Consider the following 10,821-nt stretch of genomic DNA (forward strand, 5'->3'; position numbering starts at 1 on the left):
GAGTCAAATGACACATGACCTCACATGATCACATGAATTTTGACCCTTGTAGTCATGATCTTTATTTAGGGTTTTGAATCACATCACATAAAATAACAACATTATGAAATAAAGCTTATTTAGTGAATGCATTCAAAATTTTCTACTTTATGAATGCTTTGCAATGCACATGATGACATGTCAAGTTTTAGTGTTAGGTCAAAACACCAGAGGTGTTACAAATTATAGCATGAACACATAAATTATTGACAATGAGGAACATTTAAAACAAATTGTGGCGTTGTAGCTTGTCTACTGGCTCAACTTGTGTACTCAAAACACGTTGAACAAGGATTGATTGGTAGTTTGCAGTGCATGTCACACTATCAGTTACCTCATCAGGATCTTTAGTACTATCCGCAAATTTATCTGCATAAAGATCAGTTGCAAGTGCAAATTCATTCTCTTCATCACTGGCACTAGCATACCCACCATCATCAGTAGCAATATATGCACATTTGCTAGGGCATTCTTTAGCAATATGTCCCATGCCCTTGTAGCGGTGGTAAACAATTTTAGAAGAGCTACTAGAGAAAGGTGTAGCAGATCCACTAGAAGAAGGTGTGATAGAAGAACTCTTCTTTACAAGCGCTGGTGGTGTCTGCACATTAGAAAAATCACTCACCTCAGTTGGACATGAAGGAGTGGACGGATTCATGGAACGCCTAGGTTGTCGTCCCTGTACTTCCCTTTCAGCTTTAAGAGCATAATGATATAACTGGAAAAATCTAGTCCATTCTTTATAGTCAAGAACATCCTGTATTTCACGATGCAAACCTCCAAAAAATCTAGAACACTTATCCATTTCATCCTCTTGTCTATTACTACATGCAAGACCAATTAAAAGCTCCTGATAATATTCCTCAACAGTCTTACTACCTTGATTTAAATGTTATAGTTTTAATCGCAGATCACGCTGATAGTATGGAGGGACAAATCTCGATTTCATTTGTCATTTAAGTACAGTCTAGGTTTGAGGTATTTGAGCATTAGCATTAGCATTAACATTATTGCAAATATCATTCCACCAGAAAAGAGCAAAACTAGTAAACTCACAAGTAGCAAGTCTAACTCTATATTCTTCAGGGACTTGATGGGAGCTAAATTTTTTATCTATATCCATCTCCCAATCTAAATATGCTTTAGGATCAGCAGAACTAGAAAAAGGAGGTATCTTAAACTTGGTTTTAGAGAAAGGATCATTATTGCCTTGGTTATTACCTCCCATAACGTGCATCCTCAGCACATCGTTGAGCTTCAGCTTCAGCCACCATGTCGCCATCATCCTCCTTAGAGAGATTATCATCATCTTCATGCCGTGGTTCAGGATGTCGTTGTTCAACATCTTCAATCCTTTTGGCCAAGTTGGTGATTTGTTGAAGGATCTCATTGAACTTGTCATCAAGAATGGTACGAAGGTCATTCTTAGAAACATAGTCATTGAAATCTATAGGTGTGTCCCTGTTTCCTTTGTCGCTGCCTTCCGCTTTTCCTAACATGGTTAGTAGAAAGAAGAAGACAACACAAATAGTATTATCCCTACCAACTACTTAGGTTATGGACAAGGAAAAACAAGGCACTTAACTCTCAAGCGTCTTACTATGGTCTTACAAGTGTTCTTATCAAAGCAACAGACGGTGCAATCGGTCGTTGATTGTGATACCATTGTAGCTTGAGTTTAACAGTTACAAGGCGAACCTGTACTTCGGTTAGAAGAAAGTGGAGCTTGGACAGGCATAATATAGTAGCAAGGAATAGCAAAATTCACAACTGAATAGCAAAGCTGAATAAGTATTCCAAGTACTTGTCTTAGTTGCTGGCCTACTCACGTTTCAAGTACCAGATGTATGTGGTGATGTGAATAGCAGGAATAAGATTAGGAACAAGGCAGAAATCAGCACACGCAACACAGCTTAAATGGTGCTTTCTATGTGCTCCTCTAGATATTGTTCCACTTTTGCCCCTCTTTTTCTCTATTTTTGGGTTATCGTTGTTTTTTTAGGATTCTTTGACTTTTTATTTTTATTTTTTTGATATTTTTTCTTCACTTAGGAGCACAAAAGAAGTAACCACAGAAAATATCAGCTTAAACAAGTGAAAGGTGTGGCCTGTGGAAATTTTAGAAGACATGCTCAAAATCGACAAAAAGCTTTTCTACAAGCGAATCGAGAACACAAGCAAGAACGGGATGAACGCAATCTAAAATTAAAAATAAATATGAGGCTTATGATAACGAGAAGGAGTTCAAGTCTTTAGTCGAAAGGACTAATCGCCACAGGCGAACAAGATCAAGAACTGGGGCCCTAGTTCACAGCAAGCAGCCTTGGCGGCACAGTTACAACCACTACTACAAAAAGCATTTCTAGGGATGACTGGTAACCCATTGTAGGGACGGTTTGTCCAGCCATCCCTACGCAAGGGTCTCTACAAATAATGCATTTGTAGAGAAGGTTCCCAGGCCACCCCTACAAATCTATTTGTAGGGGAGGCTTGTATTACCAGCCGCCCCTACAAATCAATTTGTAGAGGCAGCTGTAGTACTAGCCGCCCCTACAAACATGTATTTGTAGGGGCGGTTCAATCTAGAACCGCCCCTACATTACGTTTTCCCGCCAAAAAATTCAAATTTACAATTCAAAATCGTGTCGCCGAACGTCCCAAGACCAACGTTCTGAACCACGTTCCCATTGCCGAACGCCCCGCGACCAACATTCTGAACCGCGTTTGCGTTGCCGAATGCCTTGCGACCAGCGTTCCGAACCGCGCTCGCGTTGCCGAACGCCCCGTGACCAGCGTTCGTGTTGCCGAACGCCCCACGACCGTGACTACAAGCACAAGAGTATTCTATAAACTACAATTACAAGTCCAATTCACAAGAATATATACAATCCATCATTAAATATATAAATTCCATACACATTGTTATCAACATCCTAGAGCTAGCCTTTCAGTCTCACGAAGGTGTTGGTACTGAGGATTTATACCTAACTCAGACTCTCAATCATGGTAGGTGCCTCTAACGTGTACAATCTGGTCCAATATGAAGTTACAAAGGTCGCCGATGAGCTCTAAGAGTTGGTCATCCTTGTATGGGTCTCTTTTCATTCCTTTCTCTTCTCTCCACTACAAGAGAACAAGTTTCGGTTTAGTATTTCATACCATTTATGAAGTTTTTATACTATGGGTGAAGAGGTTCAAACTTACCCTTAAGGGGTGTCTCTTGTAGGCACCGGTGTTACTCATTATAGAACATATATAGTATCCACAATGTACACTCCCAGGCTTCTGCTAGGGGCACTGTGTGTTTTGCATATGAAAATGTTAAGTAATGCTTTTGACAGCCATGTAATGGAGTACTGAAGAAGTAAGTTACACTTACTGCACATAGTGTTTTTATAGCCAGCTTTTCCTTGCTTGCTGGATCATGCCTTCCATGATGATTAGTGACATAGAACATAAATGCCCTGTTCGAATTATTTTAGCAAATACAACTTGTTAGTATCCAAAAGTTAATGTTACAAGTATGTATATAAACATATAAGCTAATGAGGATTGTCGATATGTATACGTCTTGAGAATTGATATGAAGTCTTTGTATGTTACTGTGTCCTTATCTAATGAATCAAAGACCCATGCCATGCTCCTTCCAACATCGACGACTATACAAATCTAGTGGTTGCTGCATGGATTTAATCATAGAACTTGGTAAACTCTTTTGCATCGAATAAAATATATCAAACAAAGCTTTAAGTATAGAGTTGAGCTTACTTGAAGTTGTATGGTAGCCATATAGTAGAGTGTTGTTGGAGATTTTTGAAAGCCAGGCAATGTATGCCGCAACCTTAAGGGACTCTTCCCTTAGTTTCGCCATACGGATGTGCTCTTTCTCCTGAAGAGTCTTTGCAGCAGCTAGCTCTTTGGCATCAAGTGTCCACTGTTTAGGATAATTGAAATTTGTTTGGGCTAGAAAGCATCTAGGCCCCTAGTTGGGTTTTGGTGATTAATGATAATACAAGATTACTATGACTAACGTGTGTTTTGCAGATGCAATTAAGTTAGGTCATGGTAATGGAGATCAATCGGGCAATCAAAGTTGTCATGCCCCTACGATGGAAATCATTTTGGTTTTTAAAGGATGGACGATAAGGTTAAGGATGACTAGTTCTAAGTGTCGATTGGAGTTGAAGAGACACTTAGAGTAGTTTAGGACTTTGTTTTTCCTTTGGCCATACTATTAAGGGGGGTATGGACGGGTAGCTTGACCTAGTTGAGTCTAGTGAGTTAGATATGGTGCACACTTGTTAAAACTAGCTCTAGGTAGCTCCTAAGATGCCCTTTGATCCCATGGAGCAAACTTCATTCACAATTGATCGAGAGTTGGAAGTGAATGGAGGGTCAAATACTGACCGGACGCTGGCTCCGGTGCGACCGGACGCTGGCCGCAGGGTTCGGTCAGTTCATTTGACCGAGGAGAACAAGTCTGGTGTGACCAGATGCTAGAAGGTCAATGTGACCGGACGCTGAGGGCTAGCGTCCGATCGACTCCAGTAAGGGTCCAGACTTGAGAAAGTGTGACTGGACGCGTTCGATCAATACTGATCGGACCCTGAGTATCCAGTGTCCGGTCGAGTCTAATAAGGTTCCAGTAAGGGTTTTATGTGACCGGACGCGTTCGGTCAGTGCTGACCGGACCCTACCAGCGTCCGGTCAACTCATTACTACTAGTTCGCGGGTTGAACTGACCGGAGCGTCCGGTCAATACGACCGGAGCGTCCGGTCACCCCGTAGAAGCTCATAACAATTCGTTTTTCAGGCTGCCTTATAAATAGAAGCTCCACTCGTGTGTGGAGTTACTTTTTCTTATTCCAACAGCTGAGAAATAAGTTTGTGAGTGCCAAGAAGAGCAAGGTCCTAGTGAGGTGTTTGTGATTTGAGAATCCAAGAGTGAAACCTCATTAGCGAATCAAGAGTAGTCAAGTGTGCATCCATCTTTTCATTAGGCTTCGCATGGTCAAGTGAGAGTTCGTGCTTGTTACTCTTGGTGATCGCCATCACCTAGATGGCTTGGTGGTGATTGGGAGCTTGGTGTTCACCCGACAGAGCTTGTAGGTGACCCAACTCAAGTTGTGAGCGGCTTTGGGTGATTCGCCACGATGGAGTGTCGAAGAATCAACCCGTAGAGAGCACTTGATCCTTGCGCAGATCAAGGGGGAGCTACACCCTTGCGCGGGTGCTCCAACAAGGACTAGTGGGGAGTGGCGACTCTCCGATACCTCGGCAAAACATCGCCGTGTTCCTCTCTCCATTTACTTTGAGCATTTACTTTAAGTATTTACTTTGAACAATTCAATACTTGTCTTTACATTCATAGAATTGCCAGGCTAGAGTAAGTTTGGAACATAGGTTGCAAGTCTTTTGTGCATTAATTTGATAGAAACACTTTTCTAGGCACAAGAGGTTAATTGGGCTATCCGTAGGATTTGATTATTGCAAGAAAATTTAGAATTAGCCCAATTCACCCCTCTCTTGGGCATCTTGATCCTTTCAATTGGTATCAGAGCCTCGTGCTCACATTTTTAAGCTTAACCGCTTAGAGTAAGATGTCTCACGGGGATGGACCTCCTCCTATCTTCGAGGGGGATGATTTTCCATATTGGAAAATTTGCATGGAGGCATACCTAGAAGCTCTAGACGTTGGAATTCTTAGAGCCACCTCTCAAGGGTTCCCAACACCTAAGAATGCCGCACAACTTCAAGGCGATGAAGTGAACTATGAAAAATGGAATGCAAAGGCTCGCAACACCATCTTTAGAGGCCTTTGCAAAGATGTGTTCAATCGTGTAAGGAACCACAAAGATGTCCATGCACTATGGTCGGACGTTTGTGCGCTCTATGAGGGAACCAAGAGTGAGCATGAGGAACGCTATCATCTTGTAATTAAAAAGCTAAATTCTTTTGAGATGCTTCCTAAAGAAAGTGCTAATAAAATGTATTCTTGTTTAAATGTTCTTGTAGAGGAAGTCAATGGGCTTGGACTTACTCAAATGTCACCATCCAACGTTGTGAGAAAGATCTTGAGTGTCCTCCCCATTGACAAATATGGGCACATTATGACAGTGCTACATCAAGGTGATCTTTTCGCCGCTACACCAACACAAATCTTGGGAAAGATCAATGCTCATGAGATGTATATGCACATCACGCCATAAGATGGCTCATCCTCTACAAAGAAGAAAGAGAAAGACTTAGCATTCAAAGCTAGCCAAGATAAGGGCAAGGCAAGACTTGAGTATGAGAGCTCAAGTGATGAAGATGATGAAGAAAGTCTTGCTCTCATGGTGAAGAAGACCGCCAAGATGCTGAAGAAGCTAAACAAGAGTGGCATCAAGTTTGATGGCAAGAAGAAGAAGTTCTTCACTAGCTCAAGAAGAAAGCCAATCTCCGAGATGGATTGCTACAATTGTGGTGAACTTGGCCATCTAGCTCATCAATGTATAAAGCCCAAGAAAGACAAATTCAAGAACAAGGGCCAGAAAGATGATTCAAGCAATGAAGATGAAGATGAGAAGAAAAAGAACAAGCCATACAAGAAGAGAGATGGCAAAAAGAGGGACTTCTACAAGAATAAGAAGAGTGGCAAGGCTTACATTATCGGTGATTGGCTCACGGACATTAATTCATCAAGCGGATCATCCGATGATGATAGTGACAATGAGAAGGTGGCCGCTGTTGCTATTGATCTTGCATCCTCACCACCACCATCGCCATCATCCTCTACACACCTATGCCTTATGGCCAAGGGTGAACGCAAGGTAACTAAGAGTGAGGATAGTAGTGATGATGAGCAAGCTAGTGATGATGATAGCGATAGCGATGATGATTCACCTACATATGATGATCTTGTCAAAATACTAAGAAAATACACTAAGATCATTAGAAAGAGTAGAGCTACAAATGAAAAACTTGATGCTAAAAATGATTCACTCTTAGCTAAGTGTGATACATTAGAAAAGGCTAATGATGAGCTCAAAGAAACAAATGATTCTATATCATCCAAACTCAAGGAGCTCAAATCTTCTAAGAAAGAGCTTAAAGATAAACATGATAAACTTGAGTGGGTGCACAATGAGCTTATCACTAGTCACAATAAGCTAAAAGATGAATATACAACTCTAAAGATCAATTATGATACCCTTATTATTGCACAAGAATTCTTACCAAATGAGCCACATGATGCTACTAACCATGTTGTTAAGATTGATATAGCTACCTCATGTGATGATTTAATTGGTGAGAGCATTGAGCATGGATCTAGTAGCAAAGGCAAGCAAGTGGTTGAGTGCAATGACTATGATGAGTATGTCAAGATCAAGAGTGACAATGAGAAGCTCATGAAAGATCTTGAAGAGATGAAAAGTCACAACACCATTGTGCTAGAAACTCTTGATCATGACAAAGAGTTGATCCTTGAGAATGAGAAGCTCAAAGAAGAAAACAAGAAACTCAAGGAAGAGAAGAATAATGATATTCTCAAGGAAGAGAACAAGAAGCTCAAGATGGAGAAAGAGCATCTCAAGGTGGGATTGAGCAAGTTTGCTAAAGGCAAGCATCTCCAAAGTGAGCTACTCATGAATACTGTCATGAAGATGGATAGAAGTGGCATTGGATATATGGCAAGTGTAGAGAAGAAGAAGGCCCAAGCTCAACACCAACAATCAAAGCCAAAGAGATGTTTTGAGTGTGGACGAGAAGGCCACTTTGCTCATGAGTGTCAAACTCCACCACCACAACCCTTGCCCAAGCATGCTAGACTCTTTGCTTTCAATGCTCACTACATGCTTAGAAAAGATTCTAGTAGAAAGATAAAAGTCATGTTCTTAGGACCCCCCAACAAGAGTAGGCCTAAGAAGATTTGGGTGGCTAAGTCACTTGTTGAGAAGGTGAAGGGCCCTCAACAAGTTTGGATCCCTAAAGCTTGAATCTCTTATGTGTAGGTGAACTACAAGACCGGTGGAAGTCATTGGGTTATTGATAGTGGTTGCACTCAACATATGACCGGTGATCCTCGTATGTTCACCTCACTAGATGAAGAGGTAGATGGATAAGAGAAAATAACATTTGGAGATAATTCAAAGGGCAAGGTTAAAGGATTGGGCAAAGTGGCAATATCAAATGATCATTCCATCTCCAATGTGCTCTATGTTGCTTCATTGAGCTTCAACTTGCTATCCGTTGAGCAATTGTGTGATCTTGGCTTTCAATGCTTATTCACCGAGAAGGAGGTTGTTGTATCCAAGGTAGATGACAATCAAGTGATATTCAATAGATTTAGATACAACAACTTATATCTAGTTGACTTCACCTCCGAAGATGCAAACTTAAAGACTTGCCTATTCACCAAAATAACACTTGGGTGGCTATGGCATAGAAGGCTTGCTCATGTTGGGATGAGCTCACTCAAGAAGCTTATGGAGAATGATTTGGTGAGAGGGTTGAAGGATGTGAAGTTTGAGAAGGACAAGATTTGTAGTGCATGTTAAGCTGGCAAGCAAGTTGCAAACACTCATCCAACCAAAGCTTTCATGTCAACCACAAGAGTGCTAGAACTTCTATACATGGATTTATTTGGACCAAAGCTTTCATGTCAACCACAAGTAGTAGTAGTAGTAGTAGCAGTAGTAGCAGCAGTAGTAGCAGCAGTAGTAGCAGCAGCAGTAGCAGCAGTAGTAGCAGCAGCAGTAGTAGCAGCAGGAGTAGCAGCTGCAGTAGCAGCAGTAGTAGTAGCAGGAGCAGCAGCAGGAGCAGGAGCAGGAGCAGCAGCAGCAACAACAATAGTAGTAGTAGTAGTAGCAGCAGTAGTAGTAGGAGTAGTAGTAGTAGCAGCAGCAGCAGTAGTAGGAGGAGGAGGAGTAGCAGCAGCAGCAGTAGTAGTAGTAGCAGTAGTAGCAGTAGTAGCAGCAGCAGTAGTAGCAGCAGCAGCAGTAGTAGTAGCAGCAGTAGTAGTAGTAGCAGGAGCAGTAGTAGCAGTAGTAGTAGTAGCAGCAGCAGCAGCAGCACCAGTAGTAGTAGTAGCAGCAGCAGTAGTAGTAGCAGCAGTAGTAGTAGCAGCAGCAGCAGTAGCAGCAGCAGTAGCAGCAATAGCCACTACACACCATCAGTATATAAGCCAAAAAAAACAGAGAAGGAGTGGTAATAGTAGAGTAAGAGCAGCAGCCACTTAGGAGTAGCAAGTAGTAGTAGTAAGTAGAAAGTAGTAGAGTAGACTAAATACATATTTACTCTACTCAGTGTGTCATGACAATCCTAGTTGCAAATGCAGTTTTTGTAAAGTTATTATGCTTACTGCCTATGAATTGTGATGACTATATACAGAAGAAAAGCTGGGATGTGCTTGGTTTATGGAACCAACTCATCCTAGATGAGGTGGCACATCATGAGTGCATTCCATTAATTTGGTGGAACCTGATCTAGATAGATGTCGTATTCAGACACAATTATTAAAAGGGCTATTGCTGATCTGACCCATGCTTCTTATTTCAGGATCTTGCACACGAACTCAAAGACGTTTTACACTACAAGTCAAGTTTTGAGAACCTGAAATGTTACTATCATCTAAATTTCACTACAAATATTAAAAGGGATGGTCCAAATGAATGTAGCATGGACAATCTTTTCTTTGTGGAAGTGAAATGTATGCCACAAGGAAAGCTTAAAGAACTGCTTGTTAACCGTTTCTGCACAGTTAATCTGAATGACAATGGTATTATATACTCTTTATCTTAAATTAAGTAATGTTCAGATTCAGTTATTTGGTCGCGCTAACTTCAACTTATCTGCCTGTAATTGTAATGTATCTCTGGCTGTAGCATATGATCTTTACGGTGTTGACCTATTTGTTTGCACTTGTTCCATGTGTGCCACCTTCGTTGTCCTGGAGCTTTTTATTATTTATAATATCAAACTAGTTAATGCACACCAATGATTGCATAATGACTTTATATTACCTTTAACATTATTGTGTGTTTGTGCTTTGTTGGTTCCTTTGCAGTTAACTCTTTTTTTTGTTAATAAAGGTCACTGCTATGGTTGCACCAGATATGGAGATGTTGGTATGAAGCACCCTAGTAGTTCTGTTGGATACACTGCTGGTCACTTGAATGTGGGTTTGCCATTTGGATACTTTGCAAAGTGGAAGAGGGACTATGAGGATGAGGATGATGATGATAAATATGTATGATGATTTATTTCCTAGGAAGCCTTTCAGTCTTTCAACATTCTTGTTGCTTCAGTTTCAATTACACGTGGTCTCCCTAACTTTTACAGGTGAAAGCTAGGGAAGCTGAGCTAAGATGTTCAAGGTAACGCGTCATATCTTGTGTTGTATGGTACCATTTGTACTAAGATATTTTTGTTTCTGGATTGATTCTAGTTCCCTACTTTTGTATTTATTGTCCTTAGGGCCTTGATAAGCCAGGTGTCATGAAGAAACTATGCACTCCTCCTCCGTGGGCAACTAAAAGAAAAGCGCTGGAGTGAAACATCATAGTCCATTGCACTTTCTTGTGTCTGAATATATATTTCACAAGCAATAGCTCTTTTAATAATTATGTTATCTACCTAGGAATCTGTTATCTACCTAGGGCTATATACAGACATCACTGTGAATTGTGATGACTATATACAGATGTTGTATTGATCTAGACAGCACGCTAGCTACTCATATATGTTGTATGTCATGTACTAACACACTACCGCTCTGCCTCTATTTTGAACCCAAATGAG

General features: G+C 41.0%; 1 pseudogene; it reads left to right on the forward strand.

The window, feature by feature from the left end:
- The first annotated feature begins 9,573 nt into the window (after positions 1-9,573).
- LOC136470331 (uncharacterized) lies at positions 9,574-10,575 on the forward strand (annotated as a pseudogene).
- Positions 10,576-10,821: the final 246 nt, after the last annotated feature.

This window comes from Miscanthus floridulus, chromosome 8 (genome assembly GCF_019320115.1).
Source record: "Miscanthus floridulus cultivar M001 chromosome 8, ASM1932011v1, whole genome shotgun sequence".
NCBI lineage: Eukaryota > Viridiplantae > Streptophyta > Magnoliopsida > Poales > Poaceae > Miscanthus > Miscanthus floridulus.